Source organism: Manis pentadactyla, chromosome 11 (assembly GCF_030020395.1).
Source record: "Manis pentadactyla isolate mManPen7 chromosome 11, mManPen7.hap1, whole genome shotgun sequence".
Taxonomy (NCBI): domain Eukaryota; kingdom Metazoa; phylum Chordata; class Mammalia; order Pholidota; family Manidae; genus Manis; species Manis pentadactyla.
This window is the reverse complement of record NC_080029.1, coordinates 32,306,390-32,325,717: the sequence shown is the minus strand read 5'-3', so window position 1 is coordinate 32,325,717 and position 19,328 is coordinate 32,306,390. Positions and strand designations below refer to the sequence as shown.

The window sequence follows — 19,328 nt, the reverse complement described above, 5'->3', positions numbered from 1 at the left end:
TAGCAAAGCTGAATTGCTTTTTTTTTTTTTTTTTAGATTTAAAAAATATAAATAGAAATCTAACATTTTCTTTTAACATCCCAATGGACCAGCAGGCACACCCTGGTTGTGCCCATCCTATGCTGCTGTGGCGTCTGTTATATGAGGATGGGGGAGACTACTTCCACTTTATTGCTGAGGACCATGAGGCCTAGACAGGGGCAGTAAATTGAGGCCTGGGTTAGAGCTTCCTAAAATGGCTCCATCATTCATCAGCTGTGCGGTCTTGTGCACATTACATAATCTCTGTGTTTCTGTTTCTGCGTTTGTAAAATGGAATAATATTGTAAGGTGATACCTCGTGGGACTGATGTGAGGATTAAATAAAACTAATTTTATTAATGTAACCCTAACACTTTCCTAAACCCTCACAGACTGAGCACATTCCCCAAGTCTCACCCTCAGCCTTGACCTCCCCATCTGCTTCATCAGAGGGAGGCCATCAGTTAACTTCCTTGATATCAAACCTCCCCATCACAAAACACCTGTAAACCAAGTACAGTGCTTGCACCACCTCATGTTCTCTCCTCATTGACCTTGTTCAGTAAAGTATCCCCTCTTTCTCCTATTTATTAGTCTACGCCAGTGCAATGCTGGCCTTTTCCCCTAAGTTGGCAGGTATGTTCAAGTGTCTACCCAACACTGAAAAAAAAATGTTTTTTTAACTTAGGCAATATTTACTCTGTCCTCCAAATTCTGGGAGAAAACATGAATAACAGTTTGTTTCATATTTATAGATTTATCTCATTATTTTAAACTCCTGTATAATATCATGTTCCATAGTCAACAAATATTCCTTGAGTAGACATCTACATTGTTCTGTGTACTGAAGATATAGCAGTGAACAAGCTGAATAATATTCCCTGTGGGCACAGGAAGTCGGTAAGGTAAACAAGGAAAATACATAATGTTAGATGGTGATAAATGCTTTGAGGTTTAAATAGAATGGTCAGAGAAAGAATCAGTGGGAAAAATGACATTCAAATAAAGATTAAAAGAAGGTGAAGAAGCCCTTGTGGATATCTAGGGGAAGAGCATTCCAAGCAGAGGAAATATTAAGTACAAACACCCTGAGGCAGGAGAATGCTTGTCATTGAATTGTAGTCACAGTATCTCTGTAGGGGCAATGTATATTACTTCTCATATTCAGTCAAGATCCTCTCTGAATATACCGAAAACAAAAGACTAAATTGTTAAGTTAACTACCAGCAATCCTTATGTAAAATAATAAGAGGAAGCAGGAGATTCTTTTCTTTTTTTTTTATGCACACACATAGAAAGTTAGAAGAAAATATGCATAGCTGTTACAGTGCTCATTTCTGCAAGTGGTCACATGTTCATAGTTGACATTTGTTAACTGTTTACTTCCACTATCCATTCATTTTTTCCTTTGCCCTCTCCTACAACCTCTCTTTCTGGTCTGGCTTCTTTACCTGGTGGGGTGAACCAAACTTTCATTCCTGAAGGATCTAAATCTCCTTCAAGGTCCTGCTTTTTTCTGGTTGCTTTAATTTTCCTTTAATCTTTTTTATTAGAAATGGAAGTACTCAGAGGCTTCTGAGAGAATCTTTTGGGTTCCAGAGAAACTCTTGGGTACTTGTCCCTATTATTTAACGAGACCCAATCACCCTTGATAATTAGGATCGGTCACCTCACTCAGCTGTGTAATTCTGGCTATTGGTTCTGTGGCATGAGGAGCCTAAAATGGCTAGGTGGCATCTCAGTTTCCCCTCAGTGGAACTGACTGAGTTCCACTCAGTGGAACTATTATTGTGTTTCATGGTAGAAGCATTTTTCTAATGGGAACTAAGACCTCCAACCCAACAGAACCCAAAGTTGCAGAGATGGAAAATTCTGGAAATGGATCATTAGGTGTAAGAATGAAAAAATCTGCTTCCATTTCCAACTCTTGATTTATGGATCTGTGCATTCTGGCTATAAAAGAAAAAGCACTATTTATTGAAGAATATATTGAATTTTGTAAGACACTCCCCATCTTTTAAGGTATTGTCTCTCCACTGGCATTGGTGCTGAAATCAAGCCATCAGTAGACTATTCCAGCATTCCGTCAGGCCATTTGCTTCTGGATAATGAAGTATGTGGAAAGATCAATGAATTCCACAGACATGAGCCCATTGCCATGTTTCTTTTACGATGAAACCTGTTTCTCAATTTAAAGCAACGCCATGAAATACTGTTACAGTAAACAGGTATTCTAAGCCCATGGGTGGTGCTGGCAGAAGCACCATATGAGCAGAGGAGACAAATGCCACTCATATGTCAATTCCAGTAAGGACAAATTGCTGCTACCTCTGTGGTATAAGTGGTCCAGGGTAACCAACTTGCTACCAATTGGCTGACTGTTTACTACCCTAGGGGAATATCATACTGAGGGTCCAGTCAAAGTCTTTACGGCAGGTGTGTTAGGCTTACTGAGGGGCTTACTTAGCCAGGTCAGACTTATTGAGAGGACATTGATGTCACTGAGTCCACACATAGTCTTCATCCCTGCACCATGGCCTTGAGCTTACTGAGCAATCCATATCGTGTGGTGAAAGAGGTGGAGTGACATTCATACTGCATGTCATTTTGTCCCCCTTATTGAGAGCCTCCTCTGCAGTGGATGCCCCTTTGTGAGCTGTTTCTGGGACTCAAATATCATTACACTTTTCCCATTTAAGACGTCCATCCACATCCCTCTTCCCCACACCTTCTTTCTATTTTCTTCCAATGCCAGTATTCTTTCCAAGTCCCTAACCATGCAATGCAACTGCTCATTAATTAGTGTAGATCTGTTCTGGTCATTTCTCAGTCTAAATAAAGTAGACAACCAAATTATTTCTTGGAGATCTGCCCACTGGGAGGATTTTGCTTCACCACTGTCTTTCAAGGATACTCTGGTTGGGGACTATAAGGCTACAACAATGCCTTCTGTTTCATGCAGAATTATTGGTAAACCAGGCATGATACAGGTGAATTACACTGGTTGATTTTCAAATATTAAACCAACTTTCAATTCCTGAGATAATTTTGGTCTTCTCTCTTTTTTTCTTGATCAGTCTGGCTAGAGGCTTATGGATTTTATTGATCAATTCAAATAAACAGCTTTTATTTTAATTGATTATTGCTATTTTTGCCCATTTTCTATTTTGTTGATATCTGCTCTCATCTTGATTATTTCCTTCTACTTTCCTTGGGATTAATTTGCTCTTGTTTTACAAATTACTCAATAAAATATAGATTCTTGATTTTAGATATTTAAAAATTATTCAACAAAACATAGATTCTTGATTTTAGATATTTCTTTTTTCTAATATATTTAAAGCTATAAATTTCCCTCTAAACACTGCTTTACCTATATCCCACAAATACCAAAATGTTTTATCTTCAATATCATTCATTTAAAAATATCTTCTAATTTCTCTTGAGTTTTTGACTTGTGGATTATTTAGACATGTAGATTGATTTTCAAATATTTTTGAGTTTTCTTAGAATCTTACTGTTATTTATAATTCCATTGTCAGAAAAATACTCTTTAAAATTTCAGTGTTTGAAAGTTTATCAGTCTTGTTTTATGGCTTATCATATGGTCTATTCTGGTGAACATACCATTTGCACTTGAAAAGAATGTGTATTTTGCATATTTGTTGTTGGGCTTAGAATTCTATAAATATCAAATAGGACAAAGTAGTTGATAATATTGTTCAGCTCTTACATGTCTTTGATGATTTCATACTGGTTGGACTACATTTGCATACAGAGGGATGTTAAAATCTTCACTATGAGATGTGGAATTGTCCTCTTCTCTTTTGTCTATTTTTGCTCCATTTATTTGGAAATTGTTACTAGGTAGATATATATACATTTATGATTTTTATGTCTTCTGATATATTGACCCTTTTATTATTATAAAATGTCTTTTTATCTCCTGTAATACTTTTTATCTTGAAATCTGTTTTAGCTGGTATTAATACAGCCACTCTTTCTTACACTTACTGTTTGCATATCTTTCTCTAGCTATTTACTTTCAAACTGTGTCTTTCCTTCCTTCCTTCTTTCTTTCTTCCTTTTCCTTCCCTCCTTCCTTCCTTCCTTTCTTTCTCTCCTTCTTTCTTGAGGTACATACAATAAAATGTACAAATCTTAGTGTACAGCTTGATGGATTTTGACATGTGTATATACTCAGGTGACCATCACCCAGATCAAGATATAAAATATTCTGTTTCCCCCTTCACCTATTTCACCCATCTCCACATCCCATTCCTATGGCAACCACCAGTCTGTTCTCTGTGTTTATGAGTCTATTTTTGTTTCATTTGTTCATTTGTTTTGTATTTAAGGTTCCACATGTAAGTGAAATTGTGTTGTCTTTCTCTGACTTATTTCCCTTAGCAAAATACTCTCTAGGTCCATCCATGTCATCACAAATGGCAAGATATTTTGAAATATATTTTATTCATTTAAAGTGTGTGTTTTATAGGTAGTAAATAGTGGATTTGCTTTGTAAGAGGCAATTCTGCCAGTTTTTGTCAGTTGATGAGCTTAATCCATCAATATTTAATATAGTTATTAATACTGGCTGAAGCCTGCCTGCAGGTTAAAGACAGAAAATTTGCCCCATGTTATTGCTTTCTTGGAGGTATTGACTCCATGTCAGAATTTATTTGCTTTTGTTCACTCTCCAGTGCCTTCATAGAGTTGTTTTTTGGTGTATTTGGTCCAGAGTTTCTGTCTGGTTTAGCACAGGGCTTACTAGGACATACCATCAGTGGAACTCCAGTAACATTTTGTTAAGCTGTCCATTTAAGTTGGCACACCAGAATCAATCAGAAGCTACTGCTAAGGATTCTCGCATATCCAAACCTTCTGAATACCACTTCATTCCTACTGCTCATTATGATAAGTGTACCACACTATCTTTTTTAGTTTTTACTTTTTAAATTAAATCTTTTATTTGGAATAGGCTTAGGTTTATAGAAAACTTATGAATATAGAAAAAAGAGTTCCCATATATCTCATGCCCAATTTCCCCTATTATTAAGATCTATCTTAGCGTGGTACATTTGTCATAATTAATGAACCAACATCAATACAGTATTGTTATCTAAAGTCCATACTTTCTTCAGATTATCTTAGTTTTTACCTAAGGTCCTTTTTTCTCTTTTTTTCTTTTGGTATCATTAATCTACAGTTACATGAGGAACATTATGTTTACTAGACTCCCACCATCACCAAGTCCCCCCCACAAAGCCCACCACAGTCACTGTCTATCAACATAGTAAGATGCTATAGAATCACTACTTGTCTTCTCTGTGTTGTACAGCCCTCCCTATGCCCCCCCTACACACATTATACATGCTAATTGTAATGCCCCTTTCTTTTCCCCCCCTTATCCCTCCCTTCCCACCCATCTGCCCCAGTCCCTTTCCCTTTGGTAACTGTTAGTCCATTCTTGGGTTCTGTGATTCTGCTGTTGTTTTGTTCCTTCAGTTTTTTCTTTGTTCTTATACTCCATATATGAGTGAAATCATTTGGCACTTGTCTTTTTCTGCCTGGCTTATTTCACTGAGCGTAATACCCTCTAGCTCCATCCATGTTGTTGCAAATGGTAGGATTTGTTTTCTTCTTATGGCTGAATAATATTCCATTGTGTATATGTACCACATCTTCTTTATCCATTCATCTACTGATGGACACTTAGGTTGCTTCCATTTCTTGGCTATTGTAAATAGTGCTGCGATAAACATAGGGGTGCATCTGTCTTTTTCAAACTGGAGTGCTTCATTCTTAGGGTAAATTCCTAGAAGTGGAATTCCTGGATCAAATGGTATTTCCATTTTGAGCTTTATGAGGAACCTCCATACTGCTTTCCACAATGGTTGAACTAATTTACATTCCCACCAGCAGTGTAGGAGGGTTCCCCTTTCTCCACAACCTCACCGACATTTGTTGTTGTTTGTCTTTTGGATGGTGGTGATCCTTACTGGTGTGAGGTGATACCTCATTGTGGTTTTAATTTGCATTTCTCTGATGATTAGCGATATGGAGCATCTTTTCATGTGCCTGTTGGCCATCTGAATTTCTTCTTTGGAGAAGTGTCTGTTCAGCTCCTCTGTCCATTGTTTAATCAGATTATTTGCTTTTTGTTTGTTGAGGTGTGTGAGCTCTTTATATATTTTGAATGTCAACCCTTTAATGGATCTGTCATTTATGAATATTTTCTCCCATACTGTAGGATGCCTTTTTGTTCTATTGGTGGTGTCCTTTGCTGTAAAGAAGCTTTTCAGCTTGATATAGTCCCACTTGTTCATTTTTGCTCTTGTTTCCCTTGCCTGGTGAGACATGTTCATGAAGAAGTTGCTCATGTTTATGTCCAAGAGATTTTTGCCTATGTTTTTTTCTGAGTTTTATGGTTTCATGACTTACATTCAGGTTTTTGATCCATTTCAAATTTACTTTTGTGTATGGGGTTAGACAATGATTCAGTTTCATATTCTTACATGTAGCTGTCCAGTTTTGCCAACACCAGCTGTTGAAGACGCTGTCATTTCCCTATTGTATGTCCATGGCTCCTTTATTGTATATTAATTGACCATATATGTTTGGGTTAATGTCTGGAGTCTCTATTCTGTTCCACTGGTCTGTGGCTCTGTTCTTGTGCCAGTACCAAATTGTCTTGATTACTGTGGCTTTGTAGTAGAGCTTGAAGTTGGGGAGCGAGATACCCCCCACTTTATTCTTCCTTCTCAGGATTGTTTTGGCTATTCGGGGTCTTTGGAGGTTCCATATGAATTTTAGAACTATTTGTTCCAGTTTGTTGAAGAATGTTGTTGGTATTTTGATAGGTATTGCATTGAATCTGTAGATTGCTTTAGGCAGGATGGCCATTTTGACAATATTAATTCTTCCTACCCAAGAACATGGGATGAGTTTCCATTTATTAGTGCTAATGTCCTTTTGTGCTCCAGGATCTCATAGGGTACCACCTTACAATAAGTTGACATGTCTCCTTGGGTTCCTCTTGGCTCTAACAGTATCTCAGATTTTTTTCCTTGCTTGATGACCCTGACAGTTTTGAAGAGTGCTGGTCAAGTATTTTGTAGAATGTCACTCTGGTGTTTATCTCATGACTAAACGTGTTATATGTTTTGGGGAGGAAGACCACAGAGATAGTGGCATTTTCATCAATATAAAGAGTTATTGGAGATATCACAGGTATTGGAGAATTGAAAAGGAAAAGTAGAACAAAGACTTAGTAACAAAGACTTAATAAGCAGTCAAGGTAGGAATTACTGGGACCAAACACTTGAAGTGGGGGGTCCTAGAGAGCTGGAACACAGGCCTTGAGTGCGACATAAGCTTTCTGACTTAGACTCACTGGTGCCTCAGTAACTCAGAGGAGATCCCCTGCAATGTCAGGACTCAGAACTCTGAGGAAGGTTGCTGGCTAGCTGGTACTGATATCTCTGAGAAGTGTGATGAGGCTAAGTCTAGGAATATGGGAAGAAGTCCAAAGCTGGAACCAATTGCTGCTGCTGGCACAAAGAACTGTTGCCTGGGTGACACTGATAGAAATAGGAAGCGAACAGGAAGGAGCAAGTCCCTTTTTCCTTCTTCCTGTCTCTGATCTCCCACTATTGACAGAACCTAACAGAGAGCCAAGCTGGAAAAGGAAAAATGTGAATTGCAGAGACACAGCTTTAGACTGGAGATTTGGGAAATCATCATCTTGTAAAAGAAAACAAAAATGCAGACTAGGACTAGGATGTAATCTTTGCATGATGTAATTTACAGCTTCTTTCTAGGAAGAAATGTAAATTTCTGATAAAATGCCTGACAAAATTCTAGTAAACTAATGGGATTAAAATTTACGAGAAACCAGTGATCCACCCACTCACCTTTCTGTTAAGAGTGTTGTGACTTTTACCAAATATTATTATTTTTTGTATCTAATCTGAAATGATTTTCTAACCAGTCTTTTTCTCCCAAATATCCCTATCAAAAGTAAATCTTTGAATTGTAAATCCTAAAGGATAATAGTTTAAAAAAAAAAGGGAAATCATGACTCAGATGCAGATATGAAATGAACATATGTCAAAGATTTAATTTAACTCATTAATTAATAAGGGAACCAGAAAAGGTGTTAGCAATTCAAAGGAAAATCCAATGACCAGGCAAATATCTAAGCCCATCAGAAATGTTGAAATCAGTTTTCTTAATAGACACAAAGCTGGCTTATTGGAGGGTGCTGGGGGCAGGGTTGTCAAGTTTCACCTAACATAATTTATTTGCATGTCTAAAGACAATAATTATTTGCATTACTATCAATTTTCAACAAATTAGCTTTTTTCTCTTCACAGGTTGTAAAACAGTTTAAAGACATTAAAGGCATGAACCCTACAGAGCCTGATAATTAGGAAGGGTATGTTTAAAAGAAGGCATATTTTCCATTTCCCTATAATCTTTTGGTCCATTTAAAAGTATTTCACACAGGGAGAACCAAGATGGTGGCGTGAGTAGAGCAGCGGAAATCTCCTCCCAAAACCATACATATTTTTGAAAATACAACAAATACAACTATTCCTAAAAGAGAGACCAGAAGACACAGGACAACAGCCAGACTACATTCGTGCCTGCGAGAACCCAGCGCCTTGTGAAGGGGATAAGATACAAGCCCCAGCCTGGCGGGACCCGAGCAGCCCCTCACCCCAGCTCCCGGCAGGAGGAGAGGAATCGGAGTGGGGAGGGAGAGGGAGCTCAGGACTGCTAAATACCCAGCCCTAGCCATCTGCACCAGAGCGCAGACACACAGTGCATGGGTGGTGTGCTGGATACTAGCAGGTCCCCGCAGCTGGCGCCCCTGGGACAAAGAAAAGCCAGTGCTTTTTGAAAGTCTTAAAGGTACAGGGACCCCACAGCTGGATGGAAGCATCCCAGGACACTTAGCCTAGCAGCTGGGAATCCCAGGGAACTCCAGGCACCTTAACCCCCTGGGCGGCAGTGCAGCTTGGAGGCCCCTCACGGAGATAAATGGTCTTCTGCCCATTCCCCCTCCAATGTGGCTCCGCCATATTGGAGAAGCAGGCTGAGGCTGGCCATGTCCACAGCAACTGCGGAGCTTAACTCCCCAGTGGCCGGGCAAGAATCAGAGGCCCTGTCTGCGCGCAGCTGCCCAGCACAAGCCGCTAGGGGTCGCTGTTCTCCCAGGAGAGGAAGGCCAAAACCCAGCAAGAAGCTGCTTTCTCTTAGCCAACACACTGCCAGCTCCCCACAAATAACTCTATCACCATGAAAAGGCAGACGAATTTGATACAGACCAAGATCACAGAGGCAAACCCTGAGAAGGAGATAGACCTAACCAATCTTCCTGAAAAAGAATTAAAAATAAAGCTCATAACCATGCTGATGGAGCTGCAGAGAAATATGCAAGAGCTAAGGTATGATGTCCGGAAGGACATTACAGAAATGAAACAATCTCTGGAAGGATTTATAAGCAGAATGGATAAGATGCAAGAGGCCATTGATGGAACAGAAACCAGAGAACAGGAATGCATAGAAGCTGACGCAGAGAGAGAGAAAAGGATCTCCAGGAATGAAACAATATTAAGAGAACTGTGTGACCAATCTAAAAGGAACAATATCCGCATTATAGGGGTACCAGAGGAAGAAGAGAGAGAAAAATGGATAGAAAGTGTATTTGAAGAAATAATTGCTGAAAACTTCCCCAAACTGGGGAAGAAAATAATTGATCAGACCACGGAAGTGCACAGAACCCCCAACAGAAGGGACCCAAAGAGGACAACACCAAGACACATAATAATTAAAATAACAAAGATCAAGGACAAGGACAGAGTTTTAAAGGCAGCTAGAGAGAGGAAAAAGGTCACCTACAAAGGAAAACCCATCAGGCTATCATCAGACTTCTCAACAGAAACATTACAGGCCAGAAGAGAATGGCATGATATATTTAATGCAATGAAAGAGAAGGGCCTTGAACCAAGAATACTGTATCCAGCATGATTATCATTTAAATATGAAGGAGGGATTAAACAATTTCCAGACAAGCAAAAGTTGAGGGAATTTGCCTCCCACAAACCACCTCTACAGGGTATTTTAGAGGGACTGCTCTAGATGGGAGCACTCCTAAGACTAAATAGATGTCACCAGAGAAAATGAAATCACAGCAAAGAAAGCAGACCAACCAAATACTAACTAAAGGCAAAAAATAAAATCAACTACCCACAAAAGCAGTTAAAGGAAGCACAAAAGAGCACAGAATAAAACCAACATATAAAGAACAGAGGAGGAGGAATAAGAAGGAAGAAAAATAAAGAATCATCAGACAGTGTTTAAAATAGCTCAATAAGCGAGTTAAGTTAGACAGTAAGATACTAAAGAAGATAACCTTGAACCTTTGGCAACCACGTATCTAAAGCCTGCAATGGCAATAAGTACATATCTTTCAATAATCACCCTAAATGTAAATGGACTGAATGCACCAATCAAAAGACACAGAGTAATAGAATGGATAAAAAAGCAAGACCCATCTCTATGCTGCTTACAAGAGACTCACCTCAAACCCGAAGACATGCACAGACTAAAAGCCAAGGGATGGAAAAAGATATTTCATGCAAATAACAGGGAGAAAAAAGCAGGTGTTGCAGTAGTATCAGACAAAATAGACCTCAAAAGAAAGAAAGTTACAAAAGATAAAGAAGGACATTACGTAATGATAAAGGGCTCAGTCCAACAAGAGGATATAACCATTATAAATATATATGCACCCAACACAGGAGCACCAACATATGTGAAACAAATACTAACAGAAATAAAGGAGGAAAGAGAATGCAATGCATTCATTTTACAAGACTTCAACACGCCACTCACTCCAAAGGATAGATCCACTGGACAGAAAATAAGTAAGGACACAGAGGCACTGAACAACACACTAGAACAGATGGACCTAATAGACATCTATAGAACTCTACATCCAAAAGCCACTATTTACAATAGCCAAGAAATGGAAGCAACCTAAGTGTCTATCAGTAGATGAATGGATAAAGAAGATGTGGTACATATACACAATGGAATATTATTCAGCCATAAGAAGAAAACAAATCCTACCATCTGCAACAACATGGATGGAGCTAGAGGGTATAAATAAGCCAGGCGGAGAAAGACAAACACCAAATGATTTCACTCATATGTGGAGTATAGGAACAAAGAAAGACTGAAGGAGCAAAACAGCAGCAGAATCACAGAACCTAAGAATGGACTAACAGTTACCAAAGGGAAAGGGACTGGGGAGAATGGGAGGGAAGGGAGGGATAAGGGGGGAAAAAAAAGGGGTATTACGATTAGCATGTATAATGTTGAGGGAGGCATGGGGAGGGCTGTGCAACATAGAGAAGACAAGTAGTGATTCTATAGGATCTTACTACACTGATGGACAGTATTGTAATGGGGTTTGTGGAGGGGACTTGGTGAAGGGGGGACCCTAGTAAATATAATGTTCTTCATGTAATTATAGATTAATGACAACAAAATAAAAATAAAAAATAATAATAATAAAAAATAAAGTATTTCACACTTTCTCATATATACTATTGTAGGCCTCCCCCCTTGTTGCCAGATAGTAAAGAATTTTTGATATATGTTCATAACAAAATTATCTGAAGATTTTTCTTTAACAGTTGGCTTCTAATAGTGGTTGCTTAGGTGGGAGAATAAGGCAGGAGTCTTGGAAGTATAATTTTCACTGAATCCTCATATTTTTAGTATGGCACGGCTATCCTTAACTAGACAAGGTACCTTCTACTTACCCCTCTCCAAGGAATCAGTCCTAAGCCTTCTGCAAGGGCAGCGAGGCAACTACCTGGGAGCTGGGGAGGAAATCTGGTGCTTCAACTAGACTTTTAAACAATTATTCTGCTTTTAGTCCCAACTTTATGCCTACTTTTTGGCAGTTCTCCAGGGCAAATCAGGCTTGTTCTTATTCTTAGCTTGTCCTCAGATGTATGGTGAGTCTGTCAGTTCCCACTATTCTTTTTGCTTTCCAGCTTCCAAAGGTTAGTGATTTTATCTCCTGTTCTGTGGGAGGCTACTATACAGACAATAGCCAGACCATATATGACAATAGAACTCTGACCCCTGCAGCAGCCAGTTTGGAAAGCCAAACTACAAACTCTGAGACAATCAGCCCAGAATGGTCAGAACTTGTCAATGAGTCAGCTTCCTTGTATTTTGTTCCCACCTCCAAAACAGGACCAACTAGAGAAAGCCAAACCAATCACTTAAGACTGGCATCTAGTTAGCCCATCTCCAACATCCCATAACAATGACCTCCAATCAGAGCATATCTGAAGGTTTCACTTTTAACACAATGAAGCTTTCCCACTCCTCTGCCTGCCTTTGAGTCTTTGCCAAACACAAGGGATGATGGCAGACTCCCTGCTACTGTAGCAAGCTCTGACTAAATAGCTCCTGTTTGTTCTCATTTGGGTGGTCTTCATCTTTTTATCCTTCTTACCTTGAAGTGTTGTGTTTTTTTTAGGGGGATTTCAGAAGGAAGTGGAGGTATGTGTGACTCAATCTATTATCTTTAACTGGAGATTTCTTCCTCTGCTCTTTTCTCTGTGACTTAGATGTCAGCAGTCCACCTTTGGCCCTCCAATTCCAAAAAGCCCAGAAATAACCTTTGTCTTCTCCCTTTGCAAAGCAAACCTGGATGCAAAATTCAACACCTATTCAAATTCCTCCAACAAATCTACTAGAACAAAAGCATTAGAGAATGATACCGATTTTCCGTATGCTTATCTATGAGAGATAGAAGATGAGGTTACATAACTCACACCCCCACAGCAAAGAACTTAAACTCAATTCCCCAAACATTTTCAACATCTTTCTCCTCCAAAGTCTCTCCTCTGAGATGTTTTTCTCTTTCTCCCAGGGAGTTTGGAGCCTTGCTGACTCTCCTATCTCTAACTAATCCCGAGTCTTCTAATTCCTCATGCCTTTTACCCTACAAAGCAATTTAGCTCAGCCCCCACATACTCCACTCACTTCAGAACCAAAGGAATGCTGCTTCACCAGCCTTGCAAATTATTAAGTGGAATTGCCCCATTGGGGTGTGTGTAACTCACCCTCATTCTAAGGGGATTTCATGAATTTCTTCTAAATGAATACAGGCACCTGTACTGTATTCATTGTACCCAAAAGGTAGTCTCATTCCAGCTTCTTAGGAGAGAAAAAAAAAGTTCCCTATCTCTCTAAACTACCAAAAAAGGATGCCTTTTCTCACTTGCTAACAAATGGGTTTTTTGCATTTCTAACTAGCTTGTAAGCTTTTTGAGTGCATAGCTACATATTTTTGTAATCTGTATAGTACTAATAATATTATAAAAGTTTATAGAAGGGATCAGTGGGCAGAAAGGATGGATAGAATTTTGATGGAAGGAAATAGGATGTTCAGAAAGAGCCTATAAGTGATTCCTCTAAATTTTGACCTTTATCTTGAACACAATAAAGTTCAATAAAGGGTTTCCACCTCTATTGTGTATCTTCAGTGCTGGGCACTGTATTCAACAGATTTTACTTGACCTGTGTGGCATGCATTCATTATTACTATCTCTCATATCCCGTATCAGTAAGGGATTGTTTTCCACTGCTGGTAACCAGACTTGACTGCAGTGGCTTAAAAAACTAGTTCATTGTCTCATGTAAAGAAGTCCATAGGTGGGTAGTTCAGGGTTAGTATGGGAATTATGGAAGGTATCAAGGATCCAGTCTTCTTCCTCTCCATGCCACTTTTCCTAGGCACCTGGTTTCTATCTTTGCGGTGCCACTGCAGTGACAGAGAACTGTTGGAGCTCCAGCCACCAGGTCCTAGTCATAGCAAGAAGGAAGTGGAAGGGCAATGGCAAAAAGGCAAAAAATGGCTTGTGGCAGTTGTCTGCCCCCTTTTTAGGAACTTTACCAAAAGTCCAGTGCAAAAATTGTATAACTCATTGGCCAGAACTTAGTCACATAACCATACCTTTCTCAATGAAAACAGAAAAATATATTTTCTAGGTACCCCTGACTTCTGTTACTAAGCAGAAAGGGGGAATGGTTATTGGGTAGACCACTAGCTACTTCCTGCCATAGTTCCTCTTGAATTTTCTACATATGACATCCTTGTGCTTGGCATTGTCCTTGGAATCAATGAATAAATGAATAAAACATTTTTAGATAAGTCAAGCAGTTCATGGCATGATCTTCCTTTTTTTTAGTTAATTGGCTTTATTTCTAGAGCAGTGTTAGGTTTATAGAAAATTTGAACAGAGAGTACAGAGTTCCCATATACCTCTCCCACCCCATCCCACACAGTTTCTTCTATTAATATCTCACATTTTTGTGGTACATTTAAAATTGGTGAACCAATATTGATACATTATTACTAACTAAAGTCCAAAGTTTACATTAGGGTTTTCCCTTTGTGTTACACAGTCCTATGGGTTTTGACACATGTAATACCATGTAACAACCATTATAGTATCATACAGAAGTTTCACTGTTCTAAAAATCGTGTGTTCCACCTATGTACCCCTTACTTCCTCCTTAGGAACCCTAGGTACCACTGACCTTTTTACTGTCACCATAGTTTTACCTTTTCCAGGTAATGTCATATAGTTGGAATCATACAGTTCTCAGACTGGCTTCTTTCACTCAGTTATATGCATTTAAGTTTCCTCCATGTCTTTTTGTAGCTTGACAGCTCATTTCTTTTTATTGCTGAATGATAGTCCATTGAATAGATGTACCACAGTTTCATCACCCATTCCCTGACTGAAGGAATCTTGGTTGCTTTCAATTTATGACTAATATGCTATAAACATCTGTGTGCAGGTTTTTTGGTGGACTTGTTTTCAACTCATTTGAATACTTAGGAGCATGATTGCTGAATCATGTGGTAAAACTATGTTTAGCCTTCAAAGAAACTGACAGAGAATCTTCAGAAGTAACTACTATGTTGCATTCTCACCAGCCATGGGAGTTCCTGTGGATTTTAGCTATTCTAATAGGATTCAGCCATTCAGTGAGATCCTGGTATCTCACTGTGTCTTAATTTACAATTCCTTAATAACGTGGTGTTAAACATCTTTTCATATACTCATTTGGATATCCCAATCTTCTTTGATGAGGTGTCTAATCTCATCTTTTATTCACTTTTTGATTTGGCTGTTGAGTTTCAAAAGTCCTTTGTATATTCTAGATAACAGTCCTTTATTAGATAAGTGTTTTGCAGATACTTCCTCCCAGTCTGTGGCTTTTCATTTTCTTGTCTAATCAATTTTTTAACAAAGTTGGTCATATTTTCTAGTTTCTTAAATCTCTACTGTATTTTGTTATGTCTGCCCTTTTAGTCCTAATATTATTTGTTGCTATTTCTCTTTTAACTGGATCAATCTTACAGAAATTTTATTAGTCTTTTCAGAGGTCTAACCTTAGTTTTTCTGTATTGCATCTTTTTTCTATTTTATTAATTTTTGTTTGATCTTTTTCTTCTTTCTATTTTAGATTTATTATTTTTTTAAGCAGATCACATAAATTTTTTGCCTTTCTTTTTTTAGTGTAAAAGCATAAAAGGTTATTAATTTACCTGTATCCTATAAATTTTCACATGTAGTATTTTTTATTACTGCTGAAATCTAGTATTATATATTTCCATTGGGATTTCTTCTTTGATCTTTGTTATTAAGGTGTTTTTAAAAATCTCAAAATATGTGGTTTCAAAAATAATTTTATTTCTAACTTAATTGTAATATGATTGGAGAATGAGATGACAGAAATTTTTTGCAATTTGCAGAAAGTTGTTCAATAGCCTAAATAAAAATTTTCTTAAATCTTCCTTGTATATTTTTAAAGTATGTGTGTCCTCAAGATGCTGGGCACAGAGTTCTATGTTTCCTTATAAAATGTTAGTCAATAGTGTTGGAGATGTGCCTGCAAAGACTGGTGATTCTTGGTATCTTACCATATTTACAAGTGCTGTAGACTGAATGCTTTGTGTCCCCTCAAAATTCATGTGTTGAAAACTAACCCTCAATATAATGGTATCACTTCCTGGATTAGGTCATGAGGGTGGAGCTCTTATGAATGGGATGAACTCCTTATAAAAGAGATCCAAGAGTGTGAGCACCCTTACCCCTTTAAATTGAGGACACAGTGAAGATAGCTTCTATAAACCAGTGAGCAGGTACTCACCAGACTAAAATAAATCTGTTGGTGCCTGGATCATGGACTTCCCAGCCTCCAGAACAGTGGGAAATAAATTTCTGTTCTTTATAAGCTACCCAGTCAATGGTATTTTGTAATAAGACTAAGACTGAGCAGACTAAGACAAAGAGTAAGGTACTGAAAAGGAAATTCATTATGTACAGATGGGCCTTGTTGACTGGGTCTTCAATGTAGGGTGATTGCTTATGGACCAGACAGTTCATTGTGTATAGAGGAGGAGCAATTTTTTCCTCTACCCTTCTAGGTTTTTTTGGCTGATCTACTACTTAAATTGACATGACAGATTAACAGGAGAAAAACAAACTTAATTATGTACATATGAGAGCCCCATAAGAATGTAAAACCCAAGGACAAGTCTGGCAATTGAAGCTTAGATGCCATTCTGAGCTAAGGAATAGGATAGGTGCCTGGGACTTCAAAGGGAAGAATTGTAATTCACAGGGCCATAAGAGCAAATGTTTGGTAACTAGATGTTTGCCGTGCCATAGAGATAAGTCACTCAGATAAAAAGCTATCTCTGGTTAGGCCCCTATCTAAATTCCTTTAGGTGGCTAAGGGAGAAGTAAAAGTTTTTCTTGAATCTGCTAGGTAGGTCTTGATTGCCTTCAGCTCAAAATAATCCACAGGCCAAAGTGACATATTTTTGGGGTCACATATTCTGCTCCCCCGCAGCGGGATCCCTCAAATATCAATATCCTGCCAGACTAACCTAATTTCTAAAATTATACTGACCTTTATTTGTCTGGTATTATCTCCTTTCCTGTTCTTTTTCTTTGGGTTTTTAACTTTCCAGTCCTTTTCTTTCATTAAAAAAAAAAACAAAACACCTTTCTATAGAAATATATATATATATATTCCGAAAAGTGCCCACCAATATGCAACCTGAACACATGTAAACCAGCACTCAGATTAAGATAACATTATTAGCATTTCATGAGCCTCCCCATGTTCTCTTCCAGAGTCATTATTCCACCAATAGTAATCACTACACTGACTTCTAGCAGCTTGAATATTTGGGTAGTTTCCAGTTTAGGCTACTACAAAGTATAGGTATGAGCTTTTGAATATGTCCTTTTAGTGAATATATGTACACATTTCTGTTGGGTATATACCTAGGAGTGAAATTGCTGGGACAAAGGCTATGCATATATTCTGCTTTAGTTGTTATTGCCAAACAATTTAACAAAATCATTGTACCAATTTATGTTTCCTTTAACAGCATATGAGAGTTCTGGTTGCTCTACAATCCTGCCAATACTTGGTGTTTTCTGTTTTTTTTTATTATAGCCTTTCTAGTGTGCATGCAATGGTATCTCATTATGGTTTTAATTTGCATTCCTCTTTACTTCTTTGGTTCATTTTTCAGATGTTTCAGGATTGAGCATATTAAAATGTAGGGGGTTAATCTGGGTACATCTGCCAGAAATTTCCCCCTTATCGGTATTTATCTAATGGAACATAAAACCTTTTTTCCTGTACTGGAGACAATATAAATCTAGAGGATGATGGCAACAAGCTTTGCAATCAGACATACTGAGGTCTGAGTCCCAACTCTAATGCTTACTTGCTCAGTTACCTTGAGAAATTTAACCTTTCTCCATTTTATGTAAAATGGCACTAATAATAGTACTGCTTCAGGAGGTTGTGATGAGGATTAAATGAGAGAAAAGATGTAACACGCTTTGCAAAGTTACTAGCACATAATCAGCAAATGGTAGCTATTATTTTACCTATTGTTTATGCACATCTCATTTCTCCTTGTTTTATACAGTTTACAACAAAGCAAAAGCTCACAGCACGCTGTAGCTGCCTCATGTTTAACAGGCTGATACTGGCTGAATGAATGGTTTTAAATATAAACGTTATGTATTGTGGTTATTGTTATAAAAGATGGCACACATTATAAAGGCTACAGTATAAAATACGCTGCTGAGGAATACATTACTTCAACAAGTGTCTCTCCTATTTACATTCATCATTTAACAGTTAAAATTAATGCACGAGAGAAACACTACCCGAGCTGATTAGTAATGACAGTTAGATGTCCCATCTTGCATTGGTGAGAATTCCAGTCCGCTCCCGTTAAAACAAAAACAAAAACAAAAACACTACTGTTCTGAAGACACGTTAAAGCCTTTTCAATTTTAACAGATCCTTTTGTTCAATTGTGGAGAAACTGGGCAGGCAACAGCTGCTCCAGCAGCTTCCGTGCAAGATGGCGCCGCCCATTTGTACACACAGCGGCGGTTACGTGTTCCTAGCCCATCGCAAGACCGGAAGTGGTTTTGACCCTACTGGATCCGGGTGGGTACGTGCAGGTGGCCGAGGAGGGTTCCAGTTCTTCAGCGTGAGGTGCCGCAGGTGTTCGGGTAGGGTCTGGGGCCGCAGGTAAGAGCACCGGAAACTGGGCTTTTGCAAGCAGTGGAGGGGGCTTATAGTGCTGACTGAGGAGCAGGGTCGTGGAGCTGACGATGTCACTGTGTGCGGGGGCGACTGACTGTGCGGACCCAGTCGTCCCGAGCGACTTAGCCCTGCCTCTTTCCCCACCCCCGCGCGGCCTCTGCGCTCCCCTCGCCCGAGGCGGGAGCGGTTCAGCTCCCAGGTGCGCAACAAGAGTTTTCTCCTGGGTAGGAGACCCCCCCAAGCCCTCCATTGGCGGCTCCCTTGAACCCCCTTCCTGTATCTTTAGGAGTACCTGCCAAACCTTCGTGGCTTCTTGACCCGATCAGCTTAGGTGGCACCTTTCTCAGCACCTGGCGACTCCTTGCGTGCTGCATGCGTCCACAGAGTTCCCTCCTCGATTCGTGGGGATCTACACCCGCCCGCCCGTTGTTACCACCCCTTTCCTCCCAGACCACACCCTTTGCTCTAGGCCTTGCTGGGAGCCATCTGTCTTTTCTCATCCCTGGGATAGATCAGAGCTAGAACCTTAAAAATTGTGTATTACAAAATTGATACCTGCTCATTAAAATACAAACTTTTATATGCTTTCTATATACAACTGGATGCAA

The 19,328-nt window shown here is 39.0% G+C and overlaps 1 protein-coding gene across 8 annotated transcripts in view; it reads left to right on the top strand.

The window, feature by feature from the left end:
• The window catches only part of EXD2 (exonuclease 3'-5' domain containing 2), a 93,608-nt gene that overhangs the window by 20,514 nt on the left and 53,766 nt on the right, over positions 1-19,328 (top strand). For 4 of the 8 annotated variants that reach the window (XR_008992454.1, XM_057488366.1, XM_057488365.1 and 1 more), the window contains exon 1: positions 18,559-18,705. The exons of 2 other annotated variants lie outside the window; for them this stretch is intronic. The gene's annotated coding sequence lies outside the window, so the exon portion shown is untranslated. 2 more of the 8 variants (XM_036913381.2, XM_036913384.2) reach the window with 2 other exon arrangements.